The sequence below is a fragment of the Arvicanthis niloticus genome, chromosome X (genome assembly GCF_011762505.2).
Source record: "Arvicanthis niloticus isolate mArvNil1 chromosome X, mArvNil1.pat.X, whole genome shotgun sequence".
Classification (NCBI taxonomy): domain Eukaryota; kingdom Metazoa; phylum Chordata; class Mammalia; order Rodentia; family Muridae; genus Arvicanthis; species Arvicanthis niloticus.
This window is the reverse complement of record NC_047679.1, coordinates 99413709-99420145: the sequence shown is the minus strand read 5'-3', so window position 1 is coordinate 99420145 and position 6437 is coordinate 99413709. Positions and strand designations below refer to the sequence as shown.

At 43.6% G+C, this 6437-nt stretch overlaps 1 pseudogene; it reads right to left on the bottom strand.

The window, feature by feature from the left end:
* Window positions 1-4249: 4249 nt before the first annotated feature.
* Window positions 4250-5241, bottom strand: LOC117695436 (inactive hydroxysteroid dehydrogenase-like protein 1 pseudogene; annotated as a pseudogene).
* Between the last annotated feature and the right edge of the window lie 1196 nt (window positions 5242-6437).

Here is a 6437-nt window from a genome sequence, read left to right as displayed (position 1 = left end):
TGGTGAGGCTACCAGGATGTTGGTGTTGAATGGTTGAGCAGCCTTCCATGTGGCTTTATCACCTAGTTTGTTTCCTTGAGCTATTTTTGATATTTCTTTTTGATGCCCAGGGCAATAAATTATGGCCACTTTGAGAGGACGCCATAATACCTCTAGCAAAGCAAATTGTTTTTTCTTGTTTTTGAAGGTCTTTCTTTTTGCAGTCAGTAATCCTTTTTCTTGATATATGGACCCATGTACATGAGCCAGAGCAAAATGATAACTGCTGTCAGTATAAATGTTGTCTATAGTCCCCTCTGCCAACTTCAAAGCCTGAGTTAGACCTGTTGTCTCAGCTTTTTGAGCTGATGTTCCTGGTGGTAGAGCAGTTGGTCAAACAGCAGAGTCCAAGTCCACTGCCGCCGCCCTACATACCTGGTTTCATTCTGGGTGATTCTGCTGTCATCTGTGAAGCAGATAAGCGCTGCATCTGGCTGGAGTCTGTCATTCAGAACCAGCCTAATATTTTGAACATGTCCCAAGACTCTGGGGCAGCCATGTTATATGTCTGAGGACAGGTAGTAGAGTAGCGAGGGTTAGGGCAGATGATGGGTTATACTTTATATGAGGACGAGTCAGGGGCAGAGCTTGGTAATACACCAGCCGAGCATTAGATAAACATTGGCAGGCTGAAGACAGCTGCTTACAAGTCAGGAAAAGGACATGACATGTATTGAGATCGAATCCATAATGGTATCTTGATCTTGTACTTATAATCTCCAGAATGGTGAAAAATAAATTTCCGGTTAAGCTATCTTACCTGTAGTATTTTGTTGCAGCAGCCCTGCTTAATTAATACATACCTGGATGAGAGTAAGCTGTTTAAAAGTGCATTTCTAAAGTATGTTAGAAATTTTATTAAATTTGTAATTTATTGCCAAAGATTTATTTAAAATACTAAAATTTTTGCACAGGTGGTGGTGAAATGGCTTCGCAGGTAAAGGCACTTGCTGCCAAGACTGATGACCTAAGTTTGATTTCTAGACTCACGTGGTGGAAAGGGAAGACTGAATCTTCCAAATGTCCTTTGTTTACACGTGTAAGATCACGTTCATGCCCCATACTCCCACACAAGTTTTCATATAAATATAATGCATATATTTTAAGCCAAATATATTCCCTAACACTGCCCTTTATCCACCCTTTCCCCCAATTTGGACCCCTTACTACCATAGAGAACTTCACTTCTGCTTTCATTTTATACATACATACATACATACATACATACATACATACATGTGACTATATACAATTTTAGAATCACAAATGACAGAAAACATGTATTTGTCTTTCTGAAACTGGCTTCCTTCACTTAATACAATTTTCTCTAATTAAACACATTTCTCTTGAATAATATGAGTTTGTTATACTTAGTGTCTGGAAAATATATTGTATTTTCCTTATCTATTCTTCTGTTATTGGACTCTTAGGTTAGTTCCATAATTTAGCTGTTATGCATAGTATTAACATAACATAACAGATGCAATAAACATTAATGTGTAAGTATCTCTGTGGTCTCTTGACTTGGAGTCTTTTGGGCAAATACTCAGGAGTGTTCCAACTCAGTCATATGGTAGATATACTTTTTTTTTGAAGCTCCATACTGATAGAGACTTAGAGGCCACACTAGTTTGCATACCCACTAGCAATGTATGATGTTCTCTTTCATGCACATTACAGCAGACATAGGTTGTTTGTTTTCTTACTGACTGACATTCTAGCTGAATTTAGAAGAAATCTCAAATGTAGCATTCATTTGCATTTCTCTGATATCTAGTGAGAGTAAACATTTTTCATGGCTATTAGTTATTTGTCTTTTGTGAACTGTCCTTTATGAATTGGGCCATTCCTTTTCTCCTTTTCTTCTTTTACATTTTAGCATATATATATATATTATTTATACATTTATATGTGTATATTATATACTACATATACTATATAGTACACACACACACACACACACATATATATACATATATCTGTATATTATATTTATATATTCTAATCCTCTGTCAAATGTATAACAGGCAAAGTTCTTCTCCATCCTGCAGGTTATTTATTCACTGGACTCTTTCCTTAGCTGAACGGAAGCTTTATAATTTCTTCAGACCCCAATGGGTCAATTGTCTTAATTCCTTTTTTTTTTTTTTTTTTTTTTTTTTTTTTTTTTTTTTTTGGGAGAACAGTAATGCTTTTATTGTTACATTCCAATTCACAGGATGAGTTACAAAGGTTCAGAGTTCCTCCTTCCTTGGTAAGAACCATGTCCATCGTGGGTCGCTGTACTCTGAGTCTGTACACGATTGGGTTCTAGCTGAGTCCTGCCGAGGGAATATCACTGACAGCGCTGACCCCTCCTCATCTTAACTGCTGAGTCATCTCTCAAGGCCCTTTTTTATTTATTACTCAGCACTTGACCGACAAGTCTGAATACTGGACCACAGGACCCTACCCAGAACAGACAGTGTGTCTCTGCTATTGTTTTTGTTTCCTGAACCAGAGTTTCACTATTCAGCCCATGCTGGCCTTGAACCTGAGTCTCCTGCCTTCCTCCCGACCACTGGGACCATTCGTGTTCATGCTTCACGTGGAGGTGCTGCTGCCTAGCACATATCTGCCCGGGTTCTCGACAGTAAGACAGACATCTCCACCGATGCTCCTCCTCTACTGTCTCCAAGTATGGCGTTCTGCACATGTTTTGAAGACATAACTGAGGACATGAAGACACTGATCTTCTAGATCTGAGTCATACTGAAAATGCCACATCTGATGTCCTGGGCCCATAGTTAATGGGATATCACTAAAGCAACTCCACACAGTCCCAGCCTGCTACCCATTTTCACTTCCCAGGCACAGTAGCAGCACCACAAGGGTAAGTGCCACATCCTCCACTCTGCACAAGCTGCCATGACTTCGGGTTCCTAGTGCCAGGAGTGAGACCCTTCCAAGAGGTTGGCTTTATAAGACCCAATTAAAGACACTAAGTTTCAGTGTGCACTCATATTGTGGGATTTACGTAAAGGACCTTCACGCTAATAAAAGCATTCCCTATAATGTACACATTCATTACACAGGCTAAAAATGAGTTTCTAACATCACTTCAACAACTACCTTGTACCACACACAAATGTTGCCCATATCTTAACCACTATTCCACAAACACTTGATGATTTTATTGACAGTGCTCCTGGGGTGAAAGTGGATTACATAGAAAAGTGTATGAAAGCCAGCTCTAACAAGCTCTGAAGGGGGTCAGTTAGAACATGGACGTACAGAGGAGTCACCACGTAGCCACAACAATTACCTCAGACATCAAAAGACAACCTGTTATGTGTCCCGGTCTAGGAACAAAACCCACCTATACAGAGGTGGAAAGACAAAAACCACTGAGAGAAAAAGCAGCGTTGGTCAAGGCAAGTGCACACGGTAGAGCTGAAAAGGCTTCAGACATTTAGTATGGGAAGGTTCCCCATTGCCTTGTCTTGACAAAGTCTCTAGCAAAGGTTCATCAATAGCTTGGCTCCAACACACTGCACACTCATGGTTCTACGGGAACCTTAGCGAAAGGCAGTGTGTACACACAGACACCCCTCTCGGAGCTATGTGGTGTGACACACGGCTACTGTTAACACCACTTGCACTCACAGTTCACAGTGTGAAAATAACACTTTTCTGTTGTCTTCCTGATGAATGTTAATTTTTTTTAAAGGTAGGTTTCACTACATAATCCCTGGCGGTCCTGGAAGTATGAAGCCCAGGCGACTCATAGAGATCCATCTGTCTCAAGTGCTGGAATTAAAGGCATCTCCCAAGTGCTGGAATTAAAGGCATGAGCCACCATACCCACCCAGCACGATGGACATTTTGAAAGCCAATACTATAATCATTCACCTATAAAAGGAAAACAGGTGACTTCTAAAAAAAAAAAAAAAAAAAAAAGACCAACACAAGGCGTTCCAGGAGCAATCCAGTCACGCTCTAAGTGTTGGGGAAGCATCCCATTCTGCTCTCGGGCTTTGTGGCCATGTGCCCTGGGCCACCCATGTGGTCCCTGAGGTTGTCTCACAGACTTAAAAGTCAGCCTCATGAAGGATGGCAGTGCACTAGGTACTCGGTACGAGATGATACACAGGTGACGCGGTGTGTTCTTCCAAATGCCAGAATACCATGGATGACTGTGGCTTGGCCAAGCGACTCCAAGCTTCCCGGTTCAGGCTTGGCAGGATAAGGCCTCTTTTTGTAAGGAGTGGTTGAGGAGGTTTGCACCCCACACCCAGAGCCACTCAGGCATATACTGTGCGAAGAGGAACTGAATAGAATTGGACCAGTAGCCTGTGGTCCTTTTTGAAATGCCCAGGGTCGACACTGCATGCTGTGCATACTCTTGGCGAAGACGCTAGCCATGGGCATCTGTGCAGGAAGCTGCCAGGCAAAGTCACACTGCTGGTCACGTAGAAGGGGATCAGACTCTGCACAAAGATCCCTTTAGAGGAGTACTCATACTGCATGGCTCGGCTGAAGTGGTCCAGATAGGCCTTGGATGCAGAAAAGGCAGCCAGCTGTGGGGTGGGCTTGCAGCAGGAGCCAGAAGACACTGTGACAATGGCGCCCTTCTTTCTCTCCACCATCCCTGGAAACACTGTGTGCACCATCACGCTCGCAGCTGCAATGTTCACGTTCACAATGTCCCAGAGTGTGTCCTCGGGAACCTGGCCTAAATACTGAGGATAGGGGTAGAACGCACCCAAGTCAGTCATTCACCAGGATGCCAATGTCTCTGTCTCTCAGGGCTTCTCGGATTGGAGCATAAATCTGGCCTCTGCTTAAGTCTGCCACCAGGATAAGTGTCTCCACCCTGTAGGTGTCAGCTATGTGCTTGGCCTCAGCCTGCAGCTTCTCCTCTTCCTGGCTGATCAGGATGATGTTGAGTCCATGGCTTGCTAACTCCTCAGCATAGGCCTTCCCATTGCCATCTGTGGCCCCACTGACGACCGCCCATCTTCCATACTGCTTGATCAGGTCGGGCCTACTCCCCAGGCGAGGGATGAAGTGCAGCCTAACCAGGCTGTAGAAGTCACAGATGACTGTGATGCTCTTCGGAGCTGTGTACCAGGCCCCCACCAAGGCCAATGCCTCCATGTAGCAACTGCAAGACCTGGCGATTTCCCTGTACTAGCTGTAGAAGCTGTCAACAGTAGCCATGGCGACCCGGCTCTGCAGAATCTGCGAGCTTTCTTCAGCAGCATGGCCATTCTGCATCAGTCCTGAGTCTTAGAACCCACTCAGACCTAGCGACAGGGACAGGAGGATAAAGAGGCACCGGAAAAAAAAGGCGGTCCCGGGGCATGTCGCCTGTGTGAGCCGCGGGTGGAGGACCAAGCCCGGGACACCTGCTCAGGCGGCTGAGGGGCAACCGGGAGCATGGAACCAAGAGTTCCCGGCTACGGGGCGCAGAGGGGGAGCAATTGTCTTAATTCCTAAGTGTCCTGTAGAGAAAGTCCTTGCCTATGCTTCCATCTTGAAGTCTTTTTCTTAGTTTTTCCACTAACAGTTTCAGAATTTCCTCTCTTGGGATAAAGTCTTTGATCCATTTGGGGCTGATTTTTTTTTTTTTTTTGGCTGGGTCAGAAAAGAATCCAGTTTCATTCTTCTACACCTGGATACCTATTATTATTATTATTATTATTATTATTATTATTATTATTATTTAGCATCAGTTGTTTAAAAAGCTGCCTTTCCCCCCAGTGTGTGTTTTCAACATCTTTGTCAGTAATCAGCTGGTTGTTGCTGTATGGGTTTATACCTGGGTCTACTATGCTGTTCCATTGATTTACAGGTCTGCTTTGTGTCAGTACCACACTATTTTATTACTATAGCTCTGTTTGAAATCAGGTAGAGTGCTAACTCCAGCATTAGTCTATCTGCTCAGGCTTGCTTTAGTTATCCAAAGATGTTTTTCTTGCAAACAAATTTTAAGTTTCTGTTTCTATTTCTGTTAGTAGTAGTGGCATTGGGATTTTGATCTTTGATTAAGATTTTATTGAATCCACAGATTGCTTTTGTTAAGGAAATGTGGTGACTGGTTTCATGTGTCAACTTGACACAAACTAGAGTCATTTGTGAGGAAAGAGCCTCAGTTGAGAGAATACCTCCATGAAATCCAGCTATTAAGCAATTTCTCAGTTAGTGATCAATGAGGGAGGGCCCATTGTGGGTGGTGCCATTCCTGTGCTCTGGGCTAGTTATTCAGGATTCTGTAACAAAGCAGGCTGAGCAAGCCATGAGAAGCAAGCCAGTAAGCAGCACCCTTCCATGGCCTCTGCATCAGCTCCTGCCTCCAGGTTCCTGTCCTGCTTATGTTCCTGCTCTCACTTCCTTCAATGATGGTCTACGGAAGT